At 42.9% G+C, this 23,389-nt stretch overlaps 1 long non-coding RNA gene across 2 annotated transcripts; it reads left to right on the forward strand.

Annotated features, from left to right (window-relative positions):
• Nucleotides 1-675: 675 nt before the first annotated feature.
• On the forward strand, nucleotides 676-22,776 carry LOC102548492 (uncharacterized). 2 transcript variants are annotated; one of them, XR_010057139.1, is made up of 3 exons: nucleotides 707-888; nucleotides 9,800-12,732; nucleotides 22,508-22,776. It is a non-coding gene; the product is annotated as an uncharacterized LOC102548492 (long non-coding RNA). The 2 variants fall into 2 exon arrangements; XR_010057138.1 differs by lacking the exon at nucleotides 22,508-22,776 and having other exon boundaries at nucleotides 676-888; nucleotides 9,800-13,095.
• Nucleotides 22,777-23,389: the final 613 nt, after the last annotated feature.

Genomic DNA, 23,389 nt, shown 5'->3' on the forward strand with positions numbered 1-23,389 from the left:
GATGGGAACATTATCATCTTGGGTCCTTAGCTCTTCTGTGAAAGCAGAGTTAAAGTGTGGTTTTGGTTATGATCCCAGGGTTAGGGTCTATCTCCTGGGAACCTTCTTGGTCTGTAGTTTGGTTTTAATCCCAGAGTTAGGGTCTATCTCCTGGGAACCTTCTTGGTCTGTAGTTTGGTTATAATCCCAGGGTTAGGGTCTATCTCCTGGGGGTCTTCTTGGTCTGTAGTTTAGTTATAATCCCAGGGTTAGGGTCTATCTCCTGGGAGCCTTCTTGGTCTGTAGTTTGGCTATAATCCCAGGGTTAGGGTCTATCTCCTGGGAGCCTTCTTGGTCTCTAGTTTCTTTAGTAGTTGAGCACCATCATCAGGTCTATGGTAGGTGATGGGTCCCACCTTGGGCCATCTAGGGAAACACTAGGTTAGAAATAAGTTAAAGTTTCTACTTTTATGGGGGAAAAGAAATAAGCCAGGTGTCAATATGAGAATTTTCTGTCCAGAGAGAAGAACACCCTCCCGCCGTTGATCCGATTAGTCATAGGAAGGAGACAGTGAGTATTGATTCAAAAGTCTAAGAGGGAGAACACTCAACAGAGTCTCTCTGTGTTCCTTTGGCTACACAAACAGCGGCACCCCGACAGTGTCCGCATTGTTCCCCGTTCTGCAGTGGAGATGTTTTTCCTTTAAAGGTCAGGGCAGAACTGGGAAGCAGCCTTTTCTGCTTTAGACCAAAAGGAGGTCACGCAGGGTCAAGCTCTCTCTCCATCCCCTCTGTCTCTCTCCCCACTGTGCCCTTCCTATGCCACATGGTTGACAGCGATGACTGCAACGGAGTTGTTTTCTTTCTCAGTGGGGGCACAGAAAGGCAGACTTCCTCTCTTCTACTCAGGTAAGTAAGCTTCTGAGGTAGCCATCACATCCAGGAGCACAAAAAGTGTGAATCCCCCCCGCCCCCGTCCCCACCACCATCACCACCATTCTTTCATTCACATCTCCTTAGCTCTCTCTGTGAGACTGGAATGGATGACGGAAACCATTCCCTCCCATCAGCCTATGTGTCCTGTGTAGGCTGATGTCATTATGCAGGTGAAGGCAGATGAGTTAGGTCAAGGCCATGGCTGGACAGTAAAACAATAAGGCAGGGACAAAGCTTTGGTAAGGGGAGGGAGAAGGAGAAGAAAAGAAGAATCAAGATGGAGACGGGGAAGGATGACCCAGATCTGGGTGGTCTTGAATTGCCAAGGTAGCTGGGATGGATTTCTGTAGGCAAATTTATCTTATCTAGGCGGGTGGTTTATATCCTTATCGACTGGTTGTAAGTTTATTGTGTGGGTGCATTGTGGATTGAGTATTGAACATGTAAATCTGGTTGTTGCGTTACAGTTTGTTCTCGTGATTTTACCAGTAGTTAGAAGCTACCAGAGGACAGTTGCTGGGAGTGTGGGCAGAGTCCGTGGAGGGGAGCTGGGATAGGCCAGCCCTGCTGGACTTCTAGAACCCTGATTTTACTGGTAGCTAGAACCAGAAAGTTCCTGGCTAGCAGAGAGAGAGATACTAATCTGAGATAAATTACACTAGTTCCAATAGCCTGTTGGAGCTGGAACTATCAACTGCCAGGTGCCAGGGTACATGAGAACCGGTTCTGCTGCTTTTTATTTTTACTGCAACAGTCCCCGCTAACCTGGACTGACTGAACTTATGCCATCCATAGAGCACACGAGAGGCAGAGCTTCTTAAACACCTTCCATTCTTGGTCTGATCTTGGCCCAAGAAAATTTGTAAGGCCTTGGGCATATACATCTATGAAGCGGCTTACAAGTAAAAGCACTTACGAATAATAAGTCATAAGGAGGATGAGGGAGATGGCCCAATGGGTTAGGGTGTTTGCTATATAAGCCTTGTGACCTGAGTTTGCATCCTAGAGCCCAGATAAAGGTGGGAAGAGAACCAGTTCCACCAACTGCCCTCTGTGCACCACACGGTTACATCTCAACAATAACAACAACCCGTAAAAGTTTAAAAGATCTTGTTAGAAATTTATTATCGATTTTTCTTGGCCGCCATGCTACCTCCTAGACTCTAGGGCTGAGGCGCTGCTCTGTATGGAAAGCATCGCTGTGGCAAATTATGAGGAGAGCTCGGGTGAGCCTGGAAGCTGCCCTAGGAGGCCTAAAGAGATGTCGGAGGCCTTGAAGGTCTTCCTGGGTGAACCTCCTCTCGTGAGCTATCAGAGAAACCCGTACAGTTGATGCTGCTAAAGAGATCAGGCTGTGACTGTCTTCAACACGTGCTCTATCTGCATGAAAGATAGGAAACTGCTTAGCAAGCACCTGGGAATTATGGGATGCCTCTCCGTGCAAATGAGGATTTAGTTGTTTTTGAGGAAGAGTGGGCTTTGCTGGATTCTTCTCAGAAGCATCTATACAGAGATGCAGTGCTGGAAATGTTCAATAAGCTTGCTTGTGTCAGAAACCAATGGGAAAATCAGAGCACAGAAGGCCAGCACGCAAATCCTAGGAGAAGTCAAAGAACGGGTATGTGTGAGAGGCTGTGAAAGAACTGGAGGTGGTCAGTCTGGAGAAATCTTTACCAAGACACCGCATCTGACAAACATCTTCCCTGGTACAAAGGCTGAGCTGATGAAAATGGCAGGATGCAATGTGAGCAGACCTGGACAACATTGACTTCCGCCACAAGTACTCAAGCACACACACAGCCGCCATGTGAGTTGACCTTATGACGCATACGGCACGTCCTTGGCTGTCCTAGCTCATTTGGAAGACATCAAGAAACTCCTGTGGGAGAAAAGCACTAGGAACAAAAGGAAAAAAAAAAAAAAACCCTGTCTTTCTGCTAAGTCATTTTACACCTATGAAAGAAAGGTCAACGCAGAAACCAACAATGAACCCAACCCATTTTGTAGACCTCAGAGTTCTTTCAGTTCCTGTGAAAGTCATGGAAGAATTAATACAAGAAAAAGGTCCTGTGGAAATCTTTCGTGTGTCCATCCTTCTTTACTTCAAAAACCTGAAATAACTCCTTCCGATGAAAAACCCTATGCCCACCGTGTGGTAAAGCTTTCAGAAATCTCAGTTCTCTTCAAAAACTTAAAATAGCCCATACTGAGGAAAAGCCTTATAAATATCATTATTGTAGTAAAGGCAGGGGGAAAAAAAGACATTTGTTACAAAGCATTTCTTTGGTAAATATGTTTGCCATTTGCAAAAGCAAATGACTGGGAAGTCTTTGCTGATTTTTACATAAATAAGTAAATATTAGTTGACCGTAGATACTGCGGGACTTCTCTGGTATTTCTCAGAGTTGTTCTGCATTTTGGTTTTGCAGTGGTCCGTGCTGAGAAGGCTGGTGTGCATACTAAACACTACAGAAATGTGTCTAGGGCCATTTAAGAAATCATGAGAAACGTGGTGCAACCCCAAGCCGACATTCAGTTTCATGGTCTTTCATGAATCCCAAGAAAGCAACGAGAGCTACTGTTCAAGATCAAACTCTCCAGTGCAGTCGAATGCCAAGGCCTACCGGTCTGATACAGACTGAGGAACGACAGGGAAATACTGAGAGTCTATGTTTTCTGTAAATCAAACCATTGTGTCTCTGTGAGAGGAGACTTCGAGGGAGGCAGCAGAAAACATGCAACTCACGACATGTGAGTGTCAGATCTGAGTCAGCATGTTCCAGGCAGCATTCCTTGTTGCTGTGTCACACAACTGCATGTGCAGGGCAGTGTGTGTGTGTGTGTGTGTGTGTGTGTGTGTGTGTGTGTGTGTGTGTGTTTGTGCACGCGCACGCGTGTGTTCAGAACCTAGGCCGCAGTGAAGTAACACAGAGCAACACATGTGGGCACTGTCACCCACGCCCTGGCTTGTTATGCATTTGACTTTGAATAGAATTTCGGGCACTACACATTCAGAAACTTTTCCACGTGGCCAGAGGGCTCATGACTTCCGCCTTCAGTTTCGTGGCCCCGTATAGGGTCCTGTATATATCGTTCATTTTCAGAAGCCAAGCTTAGAGGTCTGAAGACAGGAAGGGAGACTCTGCCCAAGGGACCCGCACTTTGCTAGTGAATAGATTGCTCCTGTTGCATAGGTGATTTGGGATGGACAGAGCGCCATAGAAATACAGAAGACCCCTGGTGTTGTCTGGGGAATTCTAAGTGGGCATTCTCTTTAAGGATGAAGGAGGAGGCCCGCTTTACCAAAGAGGTTGCTTGGGCATAAAATCAAATGCACTGGAGAGGCCACGGTGTGGTTGGGAGCTGAGGAGAAAGGATGACGGTCACTCTAGTAGGAAGAACAAGTTGAGGATAAAGAACAGAGAGAAACAAAAAGAGGCAGGAGGCGTACGTAGTGCACAGGGCCTCGGCTGCCAATCTGACACTGCGGTTTAATATTATAGGCGCTAGTCACTATCAGTGTCTCTTTGAATGTAGGAATGGCAGGGCTACTGTTCACATGGTGGGAAACGGGGTTTAGGAAAGGATGGTAAGAGGAAGGAAGGTGAGTCTCTCGCTAGGCAGCTGTTATGCGAGGTAAAAGAGGATGAGGCATAAGCTAAGCGAATCAACCATGAGGAAATGTGTCATCAACATCTTAACTTGTCTCTCCTGTGGGGACTGCTGGCACCACCCCCTGCAGTGTGTGTGTGTGTTCAGATGTACACATGAGGTAGACTCACTTTATCCTAAAGTAGTTTGTTCACAAATACCATATCTCCCAGAAGAAACCTCCAGTGAGCACACACTCATTGGCTAAAACCTTATAGGCGTGAGTGTGGGGAGGTGACTTCAATAGCAGTTTCAGAACCACCCTGAAGCTTAGGTTATATATCAAAGGGGCGCTTATGACTATCTCTGGGAACGCTGGAGCCCACAGAATGTCGATCTGCAAGAGGCAAGAGGAAAGTTCAGTTCAGCACGATTCAGCTCCTGCTGTTGGTTCAAACGTCAAGAGTCTGGATGCCGAGTAGTTTATAGAATTATGAGGCGCTCTCAGCAGGGCTGAACAGTTTTCCATACAACCCCTCGGTCACGTGGGTCCTTCCACCTATCCCTCCCAGCTGCCTGCAGTCTCAGGAGGCAATGGAGTGTGGAGGTGTTGACCGAATGGGGAAAGCCATTTAGGCAGCTTCTGGGAGACGGTGTCCTGTGTTTGGCTGGGACTCTTTGGTGATGCATGTGTTTTAGAGTCACCCGGGCTTTTGTCTTCTATAAGGAACCTCTCACGCAGGTTTCTGTATGTAAAAAAGAGTCACGGGTTCACCGAGTTGGACTTAGGTAAATCATTTACCTCCAACTGGACTCAGTATTTCCTTGTTGTCCCATGGGTCCCTACCTTGGGTGAACAGAGATGAAGAACAGGGTCATCAAGGCACAGGTCATTACATTAAGGTAAAGAACTGAAGTACAAATGACCCCTAAGAGGAAAATCAGACCAAACCCCCTGAAAGGGAGAGTGAGGGAAAGTATGCAGCAAGGAACCGGGGCAGCAGATGGAGAGCCCACACCTAGCCGTAAGACGCTGTCAGAGTCTGACTGTTCATGCTGGCTGCTCAGTCTTCAAGGGTCTGTGACATCATCAAACTACTCAGGTGCACACAAGTACACACACAAGGCAGTACACACAGGGAAGTACGCACACAGGGAAGAGAGCCGCGCCCAGAGTATTAGTATCAACCGAGCTAAAACGTTCCAAATGTCTAACAGATACACATCTTGCTTTGCCCTGGAGAAGTTGCTTCTTTGGGAACCAGGCCAAATATGAGAATGAATTTTTGGAGGCCTGGAAACTGAGCGCAGAAAGAAAATATAACTAGGAAACTGTAAAACGGCCACGCTTTTAGAAAGTATAATCTGTCTAAGTGAATTTCTCTGCTTCACCACTAGATGGTGGCATTCTTTCAAAAATTGGTTCATATCCACCTTTAACTTTTTAAACTGGATTTTTAGTTACCACAGAGGGGCACGGTTTGATGGCATTTCCATTCCTTTCCCCCAACCCCATCTCCTATGCTTGGGCCACATGTACCCCATCCATCCCAGGACTCTCCCTCTCACCATTACATCATGTAGGTTCCTTTTCCTCTTTCTAGCTTAGACGCTAGGACACACATATGAGAAAGAATGTGTAGCCTTGGTCTTTCTGAGCCCAAGTTGCCTCATGAATATACTTTTCAAGCCACATGGGATAGAACTAGCCAGGATTACCACTCCCAACACACGTATGCACAAATATATAAATACTCAGAGATTGATCGACAATGTACTTTGGAATGAACAGTGGGTGAGTCACTGAAGAAATTAAGGAGACATTTAAACATTCCCAGAATCGAGTGGGAGTGAGGTCACTGCCTATCAGAACCTCTGGCATACAGCCAAGGCAGTCGAGAACAAAGTTTATAACTTAACCCACTTCTCTCAAATATTAGAGTGCTCAAATGTAAGTAAACCAGTGGTCTCAAACAGGAGCCCCAAAGCTCTAGGAAAACAAGAAGCCAAGGCCAAGCCTGGTAGACAGCAAGACGTCATGAAGGACAAAGGAAGCAGGAAGGAAAGTAGAGCTTGTAGACCTAACCAAAGGGGAAGGTGGAGTTCTGGAAAGGTTAAAAGGATTGCCAGCTTCCTAACTGGGGGGTAGGGGGCAGGAAGAGAAAAAGAACAGGGGTGGGGGAGAGAACGAGTAAGAGAGATTTAAACTATAATCTACACCTATATATGTACAAATAGAGGATAATAGATAGATAGATAATAGATGATAGATGATAGATAGATGGATATAGATAGATGGATAAATGATAGATAGATGATAGATAGTTAGGTAGACAGATGATATATAGATAGATAATAGATGATAGATGACAGATAGATGATAGATGATAGATAGACAAATGATAGATAGATGATAGATAGATGATAGATGATAGATAGATAAATGATAGATGATAGATAGATAAATGATAGATGATAGATAATAGATAATAGATAGATAATAGATAGATGATAGATAATAGATAGATAAATGATAGATAGTTGATAGATAATAGATAAATAATAGATTGATATAGATAGATAAATGATAGATAGATGATAGATAGCTAGGTAGACAGATGATATATAGATAGATAGATAATAGATGATAGATGATAGATAAATGATAGATAGATAATAAATTAATAATAGAGAGATAAATGATAGATAGTTGATAGATAGATAATAGATAGATGATAGATGATAGATAGATGATAGATGATAGATAGATGATAGATGATAGATAAATGATAGATAGATAAATGATAGATAGTTGATAGATAGATCATAGATAGATGATAGATAGATGATAGATGATAGATAGATAAATGATAGATAGTTGATAGATAGATAATAGATAAATAATAGATAGATATAGATAGATAAATGATAGATAGATGATAGATAGCTAGGTAGACAGATGATATATAGATAGATGATAGATAAATGATAGATAGATAATAGATAGATAAATAATAGATAGATAAATGATAGATAGTTGATAGATAATAGATAGATAATAGATGATAGATGAGAGATAGATGGATATAGATAGATGGATAGGTGATAGATGGATATAGATAGATAGATGATAGATGATAGATAATAGATAGATAAATGATAGATAGTTGATAGATAGATAATAGATAGATAGATAGATAGATAGATAGATGATAGATAATAGATAGATAACAGATAGATAATAGATGATAGATAAGATAGATGGATGGATGGATGGATGGATGGATGGATGGATGGATGGATGGATGGATGGATGGTGTGGTAGTCCATATAACAATGACCCCTAACAGGCTCATAGATCTGAAGCCTTGGTCACCAGAGAGTGGCACTATTTGAAAGGATTAGGAGGTGGCCTTGTTGGAGGAAGTGCGTCACTGTTGGTGGGCTCTGAAGTTTCATAAAGCCCATTCCGAGCCCCGTGGCTACTTCTCTTCTCGACACCTGGGAATCCGGATGTAGAACTCTCAGCTACTGCTCTAACCCATGCTGTCTGCGTGCTGCCGTGCTCCTGATGTGATGACAATGCACTCAACGCCTTCTTTAAGATGAGTTACCATGGTCATGGTGTCTTTTCAGAGCAACAGAACACTAAGCAGGCAGGCAGGCAGGCAGGCAGGCAGACAAAGGAAAGAACCCAAATAAAATACACAAAGGGGTGTTGTTAAGTAGACTTCGGTGAGATCCGAAACATCTTTCATGATACTTCCAGAACATAATCAACACACTGGAAAAACCTAGAAGAAATAAAGTTTTAAGTGCTTACTATTACCAAATTTAAAATGATAAAACATGAACAATTTAAAAAGACTTAAGAGAAACCACAGAACTAAATAGGAATTAAACTTTTCTTAACAAGGAAAGGCTCAGGCATGACAGTTCATGGAGAAAGGCACAGGACATCACTAAACTTCTTACAAGGTCAGGACTGCCCTGAGTTCAAAATCAGATAAAGACAGACAAAGACACACACACACACACACACACACACACACACACACACACTCACACATACACACACACATACATACACACAATCACACACACAAACACACATTCATACACTCACACATACACACACTCACATACACATACAAACACACACACTCACACACAAATACACACACTTCACACACACATACAAACACAAGTACACAAACACATACACACTCATACACACTCACACATACACTTCACACACATACAAACACACATACTCACACACACAAACACACTCACACACACAGTTGACCAATTTCTCTCACAAATACAGAAAAATTCTCAAATAAACAAAAATCCTCAATAAAAGATGCATAAATTCAAGAACACATGGAAGTCCAATGCTATCTATGATCAAGTTGGTTTCATCATAGGAAAGCAAAGTTGTCCAATGCACACTAATCAGTAAAACCAGGAATCACGCGATCACATCTATAGCTTTAGAAAAGGCATGTGAGAAAGCTCAACACACCTCGATGATCAAAGACCAAGTAAACTGGGGTTCAGTGGAACCGACCTTAGTGTAATAACAGCTAAAACACGACAAACCACGGCCAACATTATACTAAGTGAGAAAAGCGGAGAGCATTTTACATAGCATCTGCAACGAGACCCACTGCCACCCTCTCAGTCTTACTCTATTTAGCGCTCAAAGTCTTCAAGAAAATAAAGCGAGAAAACTATAAAGCTTGGGAAGGGAGCAGTACCAGTGCCTCTAATTGCTGATACCATGAGTGTTTACTTAAAGACCACACAGATCCCATCAGAAAAATTTACATCAGTGAAGTTGCAGGACACAAAGTCATCAGGCAAACTGGGGCCTCTCTATGCACTTGTGTCGTCTTCTTGAGTTTGCCTCTGAACACGGCGGTATTTCCCCAGAAGAGTAAGATTCAGAATGCATCTTACATGGGAAAATAAGCGTATGCCATTATGTGGTCTGCACTACAGGGATATGATGTATGCTTTTGAAAGTCAAATTGCTGTTGTCTAAAAATGACACGGTTGAAAAGAGCCAGTTTGTTTCTGAGTGTCAAGGCACAGTGAAGCTACATAGAAGAAAATGCAAAGTTAATACAGATATAACAGACCCTAGAAGTCAGTGGCCTGCCCCACACATCGCTCAGAATCACTTACCAATTTCTACAGCTTTCTTAGCCTGGCCCTTGAATTCTTCCGAGATCCCCTTTCTCAGAGGTTCTCACTGGGTCATTTGCTCATTGTCCTTTACCCTCAGAACTGACCTGGCTGCCTCCGAGGAGAATCTCTGCCCTTCCTGAGAGTGCTGTCGCATTGCCAGATGGCTGGTTACTTTCGTCTGCCTCCCCAACCTGCTGTGGATCACAGGAAGTCAGTCTGCAACCTGGCATCACGCCTGTCACAGGGAGGCAAAGTTGAAGATTGCCCAAATCCATGTAAGCACCACTAGCGAACAGACCATGACGTTGCTTGGCCCACAAGTCATCAAAAAGAGACTATTGTCTGCATCCTTTTCGCTGCTCTCTGGTGCCCTCTGCACTTGCACAGACATGGAGCTGATGGTGTGTCTCAGTAGTACAACATTTACCTAGCATGTGCGAGGTGCCGGCTTCATCATGGGAAAGGAGATGGAGAGACCCTAGAGCCAGAGGACCTAGATGTCCCCCAGGAGAGTCTTTATCTGTGACACCGCATCAACATGTATGTGATTTCGCTTTCTAGAACCACACAGAGGCGCTCTTCACTCACTCAAGAGTTTTTCATTTCAAAATTTCTCATTAACTGGTGATTTGTCGAAAGGCAAGGGACATCCTAGGCTAGAGGAGTTCACCATGTTTTCTTACCCAGCAGCTCAATCATTTATAGTTGCATAAACATGACATACTAGTTCTCAGTAGCCAGAGAGAGAACTATCCCCTTGGTAATGTTAACACCAGATTCAGAAAACGGCAGAGCTGACTTTACTCCTGGAAAAATGTGAACGTGCGTGAGGAAAGACCTGGGAGTGAAAGTACCAAACTCATGAAGCTTCTGAAAAGATCTCCACCATTCCCCACCATCTCAGGAATGTCAGTCAGCTGACTTGGCTCTCCAAGATGTCAACCAGCCAACTCTGCTTCCCAAGATAGACTGCCCTATTTTCCACATCAAAGGAAGCAAAGAGACACAAGCCAGGAACAGAACTGCAGGGTGACAGGTGGATCCAACACACGGTATTTACTGAGATCCTATTATACAACAATGGCTGGAATTGATTCCATTCAGATGCACTCAGAAGTGTCTACCTGTAGGACTTCATATAAGTGAGGGTGGGTACAGGATAGAACGAGGCCTGTCATTGGATGAGAAGGAAGGATGGGCGGGAGAAAAGTCCAAGGGAAGAGGAGGAGATGTGAGACTGGAGGATACTGGCAGAGTAGCCTCGGAGAGAACATAGAGGCTGGCGTTGATTTCACCCTGTGTATTTACAGGTTTTTATGAATGTTCCTAAGGGATGGATGTGTACAGGGCTTTGTATGTTTAGGTGGACGAGTATATCTTATCCATTGGATCAGAGGTTATTGTGTTGTGTGTTCTTTCTTGTGGAGAATTGAGGGTGGGAGAGTGTGTGGCAGCAGAGACACTGGGCCACACGGAATTGGGGTGTGTGTTTCTGCCAAGATATCTAGCAGATATCTTGGGGCACTGTGGTGCCAGATCTAGAGGGGGTAAAAGACAGCTTTTTTATAATTTTACAGTAACGTCTACCCATGAGATGTTCACAGCAGTTCAATTCCATCACACCCCTTCCAGTGAGTCATGGTGTGCTTCATGTAAAATGAACAGTCTTTGTGACTGGAGAGATGGCCCAGTGGTTAAGAGTGCTTGCTAGTCTTAGCAAAAACAAAACAACCCCTCCCCCCCCAAAAGGAGTCTGGTTCCTAGCACCTAGTTTGGGTGGCTCGCAACTGCCTGTAACTCTGCAAATATTAACTGATAAAGTCCTCAGAGTAACACCCAGAGATGTGCATATCCTGTTGTTTCTGTCATCTGAAAACAGAAGAAACTCTCACATTGAAACATAACACCTTCCATATAGCTAAGCTAGGAGTCTGACAGAATCAAGGGACGCCGTTTCTGACCCTTCATTCTTTCTTGACTGTAAGTGCAGAGCAAATATAACCACACGTTTATTATCAGCCACATCTACTTATTCCACAATATCCGACCTGGCTGTTTCCTTTTTTTTTTTTCTCAGAGCTGGGGACCGAACCCAGGGCCTTGCGCTCGCTAGGCAAGCGCTCTACCACTGAGCTAAATCCCCAACCCTTCTTTCCTTTTTTTTTTTTTTTTTTTTTTTGGCTGTCAGTTTTAAGTGCAGCTTTTGAGGGGCTCACATTTGCATCTGAGTCAAATGCTACCCCTAGATTAGTGTTTGATTCCTTACTCAGCATAGTGACTTTTGGGGCAGGCTATGATGTGGGAGCTAAGTGCACACTTCTCCACCTCAGCACTGCTGGTGTCTAAATAACTTTTGGGAAGACTGTCCTGAGTGTTCTAGAAGGTTGTTTTGGTTTGTTTTTTAAGTCACCTTTGGCCTCCAGTCAGTAGGTGGCAGCACAGATCCATACTTGGGACACAAAACTGTCTTCAGCCCCTTCTCAGGTAGAATTACCATTAGGACAGAACCTGGGTTAGAGGTCTATGGGTACGAGTAAGTTTCATTGGCTGGTGACTTGATGGAGGGAGGGTTTCTTACACATCGTGTCTATGGTTCTAACTTTGCAAAGAGTAGGTACAGAAAGGCTTATATAATCAACACCAGTGTGTCTTGGTATAGATTTCACCAGTGAAGAAGGGGCAGAGGGGAATCGTGAATCATGCAGGCAGATGGGGGGGAATAAATAGAAGGCATTGCTAACACTTCCCTGCTGGACTTATGCAATATGTGAGTTCATGAATTTTTCATTAATATTGGAGTTCCAAAAAAAAGGGTTTCATGGAATTTTGACTTCTAAGCAGGCCACCATGACAGAAGAAGACAACTGTTAAAGGTCAACATTCTTGTCAGCAGGGCAAGTCCATGACTCCTGCTTCCTTAATTCTGTGTCCCCTCAAGGAACTCCAGATGCATCAGAGGCACGCATTCGTAAGACAAGGAGGGAACAGACACGGAGATGAACGTACGGACACACAGACGAGTGTATGCTGGTAAACTGCTGATGCCTTTCCTCTTGGGGTTGCGGTGTAGTCTAGAACTCTCAGGCTACTCTCTTGATTTTAGGCTTCTTTTTTTCATACATAGCCTAAGGTGAGGGAAGAGAGTAAAATATATTTAGAGATGATATATATTATTGTGGACTTCCGGAATGGGAAGCTATTGCCATGTTAGCAATTAAGAACCCAGCTTCTGGAGGAAGAAAAAAAGTCACCTGTCCCAAACACATGCCATTATCTGTCATGTTATTTATAGATCAGGTCTTCTCTGACATCCATTTGTTTGATTTTGATATCTTCTTATGTGCTTGAAATAGTTTTAATTTAGAAACATTAAATATGCTTACATTTATTGTCTATCTCTGATCATTCCAGTGACTGAGTTTTGGGCTATTTCTGTGATTTGAGTTTCCACAGGATCTAGCTCCCAGTGACTGTACCTCCCGTGCTCAGAGCATTTGTGAATGGCCAGTCGATATATGGGCACTTGTAAGATCTAAGCAAGCTGAGACGATGAGGCCAAACCCACCGTGGACTGCGCTTTTGATTCTCAGGGTTGGAGGCTATACTGTGATATCAGGTCCATGTGATATTTGTTCACAGTCCTTTGGATTGCTTTCTCCTCTTCCCTCTCATCCCAACACCAGCAAGTCACCTTCTTCCACTGTGCATAGGATATTTTCTGAGCGCGCCCAGTTCACACAGCAGTCTTCCTTTGATTTCTAGCAAGTTAGGTCTGCCAGTGTGGCAGCTGTTTAGCTGCAGGATCTGTATAACCAGGGGTCAGCACACTCTGGATAAAAAGGAGGATTCCTTTTGTCTCTGTAACAAGAAATTGTTTTCTTTCTTTCCCCAGCTGACTAGTCACAATACTCTGTATGCAGCCTCTTTAGTGCCCCCAAAGTTGTCTCATAAGTAACCAGTTATGCCCTGTATATTCCTAATATACTTTAAAGGTATGTTTCCCTATATTTTCATAATTGGTGGTGAAGCCCACAATAATGTATACAATGAATACATGTGCACTGAATACCTAAATCAACACGAAACCGTGAACACTGTTTCTACACTTCTGTTGACTCTCTGCTTAAGAAGTCCACATGCTTAGTATATTTCCTTTGCTCATTACTTACTTAAAAATTCCTTTCTTTCTTTGAGATATGGTCTAAAGTAAGCTAGGCTTGTCTCAAACTTACTATAACAAGAATGGCCTTGAATTCCCAAATCTCCTGCACCCATTTCTTAGGGGCTGGGATTAATAAGAGTTGATGTCATTTATCCCTAGGAGCATTATCGGAAGAAAACCGTTCTTTGCTGCTGTGGTAAAAGACTCTAAATTGCACACACATACACACATACATACACATATATCCATACAGATGCACAAACATACATACACATATACACACACAGACACATAGACATACACATATACACACATATATACACATACACACACATACACAATACACACATACAATGCTTCAGATATTTGTGTAAAAGATATCTGCCCAGTAAATGCTTTATGATTATACAGAAAAAGAGTCTAATCTCCAGGACTCTTTTTAGGATCAAAATCTAAACCTCAATACTTACAGTGTTAGCTTATTCTGACTCAAGGGTCTTTTTCTCCCATCTCTAACTGCATTCATTTTGTCAGGGGCCAAACTTGTAACAATAATATAAGTTAACTTTTACAGAGTGCATATCTCTATTGAAGAACTGACAATAGAAACCTGCCACATGCATTCCTGTATTCCAGCTATCCGGTAAAGAGCTAGCATTAAAGGAAATGTAAGCCAGGCATAGAAAAATCTATTTAATAGAAACAAACTAAAAAAGAAAATAAGAATAGCTACTATATTTGTATTCAATAAAAACAACTGTTACATAAAAATGATAAAAGGGATACAAAGAGTCATTATATGATGAAGGTTGCCTTCACTAAAGACAGAGAATAACTGTAACTGTATCTGTGTCCAGCACTGTGACACTTAAATATTCAAACCATGTCCATAGATCTGAAGAAAGCCCAGAGTACTACAATAGCAGAAGGCTTCGGTTCCCTGCTTTCAACAATGGGCACATCATCCAAACAGAAAATCAGTAGGAAAAACTTAGCCTTAAACTACACCTCAAATAACAATAACATCAAGTGCACACGCAGGAAACTATTCACCAAAAGGAGACGATATATCCTCCCAAGTCTATCCGGAAGGCTCTCAATGGCACAGAGGGTCCTGACAAATTTGACATGACTGAATTTATATCAAGTGCTTCCCTACCACAGCAAGGTAGAACTAGAATTTGCAACCATGGGAAAATGTGGCTAACTAACCAACAGATCAAGGTGAGATTTACAGGTAATCTACCAAATAAATGTGACAAGATTCAACAATGGAGACGGTGCTCTTGGGCTGTGGTAAACATACATGTAAGAGGGGAGTCAATGAAATAAAGAGGTTTAAAAACTCAAGCGAATAGGCAATCCACAAAGAGCACAAATAATTTGATTAAAACAAGATAGATGACTTGAATAGAGACAGATGGTAAAAGAACATATAAAATACCTGGCATGTATGTGATAGAATACTAGCCATGGAAGAGAAGACTAGTCATGTGATAGAAGACTAGCCATGTGATAGAATACTAGTCATGTGATAGAATACTAGCCATGGGATAGAATACTAGTCATGTGATAGCTTACTAGCCATAGAATAGAAGACTAGCCATGGGATAGAATACTAGTCATATGATAGAAGACTAGCTATATAATAGAAGACTAGTCATGCGATAGAATACTAGTCATGTGGGATAGAAGACTGCCCATGTAATAGAATACTAGTCATGTGATAGATTACTAGCCATGGGATAAAAGACTAGTCATGGGATAGAAGACTAGTCATGTGGTAGAAGACTAGCCATGTGATAGAAAACTAGTCATGTGACAGAAGACTAGTCATGGGATAGAAGACTAGCCATGTAATAGAAGAATAGTCAGGCAATAGAAGACTAGTCATGGGCTAGAAGACTAGTCAGGCAATAGAAGACTAGTCAGGCAATAGAAGACTAGTCATGGGCTAGAAGACTAGCCATGGGATAGAAGATAAGCCATGGGATAGAAGACTAGTAATGTGGTAGAAGACTAGTCATGGGATAGAATACTAGTCATGTGATAGAAGACTAGTCATGTGATAGAAGACTAGCCATGGGCCAGAAGACTAGCCATGGGAAAGAAGACTAGCTATGGGATAGAATACTAGCCATGGGATAGAATACTAGTCATGGACTAGAAGACTAGCCATGGATAGAAGACTAGCCATGGGATAGAAGACTAGTCATGTGGTAGAAGACTAGCCATGGGATAGAAAACTAGCCATGGGATAGAAGACTAGTCATATGGTAGAAGACTAGCCCTGGGATAGAAGACTAGCCATGTAATAGAAGACTAGTCAGGCAATAGAAGACTAGCCATGTGATAGAAGACTAGTCAGGCAATAGGAAACTAGTTATGGGCTAGAAGACTAGTCATGGGCTAGAAGACTAGTCATGGGCTGGAAGACTAGCCATGGGATAGAAGAGTAGCCATGTAATAGAAGACTAGTCAGGCAATAGAAGACTAGCTATATGACAGAATACTAGCCATTCCATAGAATACCAGTGAGTGGTTCAGGCATGCTGAGATGACTGTGATAACAGTAACCATACCATGCATTTTAAAAAGCTGGAAGGGAAGACCGTGAAGGATCCTGCTATAAAGATGTGGTCAGCCTTTGAAGACATAAGTCATATTTAGCCTGATTTAAACATCACATGACATGACATAACATCACATGACTCCTGATTAATACGTACAATTTTTAAGTGTTTATGAAACAGTTAAAGTCAGGTAGAAATAAAAATAAATGGGACAAAAAGCAAAAAAAAAGTTCAAATTACTAATTATTAAAGAGATGGTCACAATGAGAGCTTGTCCTAGTTACGATGACTATCTTCCACAGGTCAAAACCTCACAAATGCGGGCAAGAGCACAGAGAATTGGGAAATCTGTAGAAATAGAAATCAGTGTAGCCCAGTGGAAAATAGTGTAGGGGTTCTCAAACCTCTGATAATACAAGTACCACACATGGCCTGGTTATCGACTGCACAGACACAAAGCAAGGACACCAGGTATAGCAAAAGCTTTCCCATGGCACATCAGCAAGACAGAGTGAGAAAGAGGGAGAGGGCGGGGGAGGGAGACAGGGACAGGGGGAGGGAGGGAGAGAGGGAGGGAGGGAAAGAGGGAGAGAGGGAGAGAGGGGGATGGGGGAGAGGGAGAACTACAACTTCTAGTGGGAAAGGAATAGGTAAAAAGGTAATAATCTTACACAATATCATTTAACTGTGATAAGGATGAAATCCTGTCACTGGTGGCAACATGGGTGGATATTTTATTAGGTAAAATAAACCAGACAGAGGAAGATGACACTGCATTGTCTCACTAACCTGTGGCAGCTACAGACATGTTTTCATTTCTCCATGCTGGAACCTTCAGACGCTTCTCTAGCTGTTTTCAAGTGTGCGGTTAGTTGTTGTAACCACAGTTATCCCGGGCAACAGAAAATTGGAACTGTCCCCACCATGGGCATTTTTGCACCTGCTTCCCTGAGTTCTCGTTTCCCCTCCCCAGGACTTATGCTAGCCTCTAGGGATTAATATCCCAATATTACCCATTTAACATAATCTGTAAGGGCAATACACTTTATACCTGAAAACTCCTAGGAAAATAGATTTTAAATTTTGTTGCAAAGAGCCCATAAGCATGTTAGATAACACAGACATCCACTGCCCGATCTAACCACCTATCAAAACATTCTGATTGGTCACCATCTTAACTATATACGATGCTTATCTGTCAAACAAATCAGGAGATCAGGAACTCTCTAGAAGGCTAAGAAACCTTGATTTTAGTCCTTTTTTTGTGGGTTTAAGTGGAGTTCTTTCAGGCCATCCTGAGGATCACTCACACAAAACCTTTGATTGGCAGGAGAGGGAGTACACATAGTGTAAAGCTTGGAGAGGACCAAACAATGGAATGAACTTGAACCAGAAGTGATTCACTGTGGCTCAGAGTGATGACCACTTACGAGCTTAGCAAGGAAGTGTGCAGGTGCCAGCAACAAATGCCGTCTCTATCAGTCTCTAGGTCAGCAAAGATTTAAAACTAAGTTTTTTCTACTTTCATGCCCCCTTAAATAATTCAGGCATCCACACTTAATTCCTTGCTTAATACTAAGTAGATCAGACATTGCTTTGGGAGGCTGTTTCAAAATTTGCTCTCCCTTCCATAAAAAAAAAAAAAAAAAAGTCTAGTCATTACTGTTGGGTAGGAGACAGGCATGGAGAAATACAGTTAGTTTTTTTAAACAGTGTGTTATAGTCAAATTTTAAAAGTCAACTTGGGACAAACTGAGGGTCGTTTTCTGTTTTGTTTAATCATTATTGTTGGAGAGAGATGATTATCTCTCTTTAACAAGATTTAAAATTCTACGGAGGCAGAGGGTACTCTTAATCTTTTGGTTAACAAACAAACCCACGGGACTTGGCAAAGCATCAAGGAGAGAGGAACATGTTGGTGGTTACCAGGTAACACCCTCAGAGCTAATCCACTCCAGTTCGAAATGTACTTGTTTCCAAGGGCTACTTCTGTTCTGGCAATGGGTACCAGAGAGATTTCAGCTGAAGGGGCTTAGAGTCTATCAGTGAGGACGAAATCATGGTTAGTAGTTCAAGAGTACATAGCTGTCAATTGTGGAGGCCGTAAGGTCTCAAGTCAATGATCTCTTACTAAAATTCTGTTTTACACAAGAAAGATGACCCAGGAAGATTTATTCAGCATTGACAAAGGGCTTTCTATGCCCTAGAAATTGCACCCTGCCTTCTCCTCATAGATTTCACAGCAAAACAGAAAGAGAAGGAAGAATGAGTCAGCTATTTTCCTGGGTGAGAGCTGTGCAGTATGTTTTTACTGTGGTTTTATGTACACATTCTTTTTTTTTGGTTTTCTTTTCTTTTTTTCAGAGCTGGGGACCGAACCCAGGGCCTTGCGCTTGCTAGGCAAGAGCTCTACCACTGAGCCAAATCCCCAACCCTTATGTACACATTCTTAATAGGTAGGACAGACCAGAGAAGTAAAGAGTAAGATTAGACATTGCCCCCAAAATATCGTGGTCCCCTAACTTAGAAGCTAGAAACACAGTCTTGTATGGGAGCTGAGAAAACTCCTCAGTTGCCAAGATTAACTGGATGATAAAATCGGATACATAAATGTTTTTAAAATTCTTTAATCTATTTCGTCTCCTTGGGTAAAAGGACGTAAGCATTGACTTTTAAGGAGCCTTCAGATGTTTTTCTATGATGCCTTCTTATGAGAGACTTTTTGTTTTAAGATCCTTACAAGGAGAGCATTAGTTCATTTTATTTTTGCCACCTTTCCTTGCCAGGATGAACTGAACCTTTTGAAACCAACCTTTCATCCTCTCAGCATCTGTCTGTTGGGAGCCATTTTGCCTGCTTCTGGGAAAGCCTGCCTGTCAGGCAGAGTCAGGCCAGGCCAGGCTGTCTGTCTGGTATTTGATGCAGTGATGGAGAAGTAGCTGCCACAGTGGCTGTTAAAGAAACTGGACTGACTGCTTTATTCACTCTTTGGCAGAAATAAATCTAATTTAAAACACAATAAGTGAGCTAAATGATCTAAAGATGAATGAAAATCTTTAGGAAAATGTCTTTCCCTGTCTACCGTAAATCTATCACCTACCTATCTATCTGTCTGTCCATCCACCCATCCATCCATCTATTCATCCATCCATCTATCTATCCATCTATCTTTAGATTCCATTGCCAATTTCTGACTCCAATCCTGCCTGGAAATAAACCACTGCTATAAAGAAATCATCCTATCAAAACCAGTTTTCCAAATTGTCAACGGAAAGATTTGCCTGTCTTGGGTGCTAGGCACCATGCAAGGCTCAGTGGAGATTGCTAGAGTTTGGAGCTTAAACATCTCTCAAAGGAACCTGTCAAGGGTTGGTCTCCAGAGTGTTCTGTTGGAAAATGGTGAGACCTTTAATATGTGTGGTGCAGGCAGAGGTCTCCAGGCCATGCCCACCAGAGGAACTTTGAGTTCCTGTCTTTTCCTCTGGCTTCTTGACCATGTGTGAATGCTTTTGCTCTGTTTTCTATTGCGTTCACTCATGACAGGCTCAAAGCAACGGAGGTGTGCTGATCACAAGCGGAGACCTTCCAATTGTGTACCAAAATAAATGGTTTTTAAAATCGTGTGTGTGTGTGTGTGTGTGTGTGTGTGTGTGTGCTCTCTTGTGTATACATGCACGTAGTCATGTGTACGTGCATGTGTGTATTTGTGTCCAGTATATGTGTACACACTGGCCTGCGGAGACCAGGAGAGAGCATCAGATCCCCCTAGAGCTGGAATTACAGGCATTTAGCAGCTGTTCACTGTGGGTACTGGGAACTGGACTTTCGTCCTCTGCTAGAGCAGCTACGAACCTTAACAGCTGAGCCATCTCTTCAGCCTCACAAATCATTTCTTAATGAGTTATTTCATGTAGTTCATATTAACCGAGGGACACAGTGAAGGATTTAACAAGTTTGTTCTTCTTTCCTTGACTTTAAGAGTATACATTTCTTACCCGGGTGTCTGCCTTTGACATTGGGGAAGTTTTCCCTATGGCTCCTTTGTTTCCAGTGGGTGACTGATGGTCTTGGAGTCTCCTGCTGTGGAGCAAGGTAGACCAGAAGGTAGACCAGAAGGTAGACCAGAAAGTAGACCAGAAAGTAGACCAGAAGGTAGACCAGAAAGTAGACCAGAAGCTAGACCAGAAGGGATCCTAAGCCTAACTGGTTTTCATTACGGCTATATTTTCTTCGTTTGTATCACCCACCACCACCCCAGTTTCCTAGGTAGAATACAGAGAGCAGAGGAGACTTTTTGAGACCATCTATCTAGTGAATCCATTGGAAGGAGCCTCCAGTCCCAGGTAAACCCCTCCCCAACACCTTCCTCACATCATTTGAGCCCCTGGTACTTGGCCGCAGTCTCTGGTTCTGTTCTCAGCCTCGTGTGTCACAGACTCAGCTTCCTCTCTCCAGGGCTTGTCTTTACCTTGCCTCTTACCACTGACACCTCTATAAGCTGTTACCCCAGAGTGGTGGGATTCCATTGGATCCAATAGAAAACTCTTGAGGGCTAGGGATATGGTTCAATGGGCTGGGAGTGGAGGGGTGCTTTCCCAGCATGCACCTGTAATCCCAGCTCTTGGGAGGTGGAGGTAGGAAGGTCAGGAGCTCCAAAAGTCTGGCCTGTCTCAAAACAATGGTGCTGTCTCAAAACAAAACAATCCAAAACAAGACCCCAGCTCCCTTTTACTAATCTGACAACAGCATTCAAGTCATCTGATCACCCATGAACACCTTTTCTACATGATCTATTAATAATCAACTCTGGAACCTTAATTAACAGGTGGGGGGCTGCTCTATGATTTTTTCGAACATCACCCATTCCTCTTCAAGATGACACTAACAAAGCTCACTAGCTTAATGCATGAGTGTGAGTATTAAAGGTAATTAGATTGTCCTAGCCTCTGTCAGTCACAAGATGACATATTTCACATTGAGGGTTCCTCCAAGACCTTTCCTAATATCTGGAAGAGCCAACGCAGTGATATCACAAGTGACTGACTTTGCCTCCAAACATAACTTGACATTGTAAGTGGTGTTTTGTTGTTGGTTTTAAACATGCATGTGGCTTTTATCTGTACCAGGCCCTGTTCTCAGAACTGACTCATTAGAAATTCAAAGCAGTGTTCTGAGAATAACGCTAAGGCATTGCTGCTCTCCCTGAAGTGAGCAGGTCACTCTGCAGCGGGTGGCACAGCGGGGCCATGAGCTCAAAGCTCTCTGCTCACCTTTCGGTGCTCCTGATACCAAGCTGCTAGGAGCAGGATGACTGTGCACTGCATTTGAATGTTTACACTCCTTTCTTTTTCTTTCTCTAAATCCCTCTTCATCGGTAAGCAGTGTTTCAAAGGGGAGAAAAGGAAAAAAAGTGATTCTGGATGATTTAAACAGAGAGGGAACACATTGAAGAGAAGTTGACCCATGTAGAGAATGGTCTTCCAAGGACTGAACTTGGAAGTTCAGGATGAGGAAGTCAGGCGGGCCTGAGTCTGTGGGAGTGGTCACTGCTTCTGTGTTACTGGACACATCGTGATAAAGCTTTCACTGCAGTGACAACTGCATCACTGTTTCCATGGAAACCAGATGTTGATGCTGATGTTACTGGTGTTGCTTCTTCTGATCCTGAGTTTGAACCTATGCATCTGATTGGCCACCCCAGGTCACATATCCATGCTACCCCCACATCCCATCTTCACAGGAGACAAGAAAATACATATGCTTTTCAGGGTTACAGAGTGAAACCCAGGAGAACTGAATTTTGAACAATGTGGGAGAGACTTATTTAAATACATGTGTATTTAAGTTAGATACTAAGCATTATGCCACTTGTACTGACTGGTCGTCTTATTCCTTCCTTTATTCATTTATTTTAACAACATTATTGTCCTGTTAATTTCCTTATTAATATTAATTCCTTATTATGATATTAATTTCTCAAGGCCCAGGAGATGGTTCTACATTTAACAGGAACAAAAGGACTCATGTTTACAGCAGTCCCGTCTGACAGTTTCCATATTGTCAAGCACAGGTGCTGTGTCTGCACAAAGGACTGATGGTGTGACGGTTTGTGTAGACTCACCCCAGGGAGTGGCAGTGTTGGAAGGTGTGACCCTGTTGGAGTAGGTCCTAGCTGCCTGGAAGCCAGTGTTCTGCTAACAGCCTTCAGATGAAGATGTAGAGCTCTCAGCTCCTCCTGCACCACGCCTGCCTGGACGATGCCACATTCCTGCCTTGATGATAATGGACTGAACCTCTGAACCTGTAAACCAGACCCAATTAAAAGTTGTCCTTATAAGAGTCGTCTTGGTCATGGTGTCTGCCTATAGCAGTAAAATCCTAAGAGAGACGGTATCTAAAAAGTACTCAGTTTATTAACCATTTCCCACCAGGTGCTTGGCAAGGTCCTCGGCTACATGAAGGATTAGAGGAGTGATGTAACTACCCTATTTAGTGCAGTGGAATGTTGGGAGCCCTGCCATTGCTTCTAATTCTAACCCCAATTTCTATTTCTAGGACAAACCTCTTTTCCAATAGATAGCGGAGAGCTCATCCCTACTCCTAAGGAAGGCGTTTCAGTCTTGTTCTGTTCGAGATGCACAGGAATACACTTCAGGGATTTGTGAGACACGGTGCCAGCAAACCAAAAAATTCATTGGTTCAACGAGGTCCTACTTTGCTTTCTACTGATGTGGTAAAAAGAATGACCAAAAGTAGCTTGGGGGAACAAAGCGTTTCATTCAATCAACAGCTAAGTCCATCATGAAGTGAAGTCAAGGCTGTAACTGAAACAATGGAGGCGCACTGAAAACTGGCTTGTTCTTTGTGGCTTGCTCAGTCTGCTTCCTCTGTCTCTGTCTCTGTCTCTGTCTCTGTCTCTCTCTGTCTCTGTCTCTCTGTCTCTCTCTAAAGA

The sequence above is a fragment of the Rattus norvegicus genome, chromosome 13 (genome assembly GCF_036323735.1).
Source record: "Rattus norvegicus strain BN/NHsdMcwi chromosome 13, GRCr8, whole genome shotgun sequence".
NCBI classification, from domain to species: domain Eukaryota; kingdom Metazoa; phylum Chordata; class Mammalia; order Rodentia; family Muridae; genus Rattus; species Rattus norvegicus.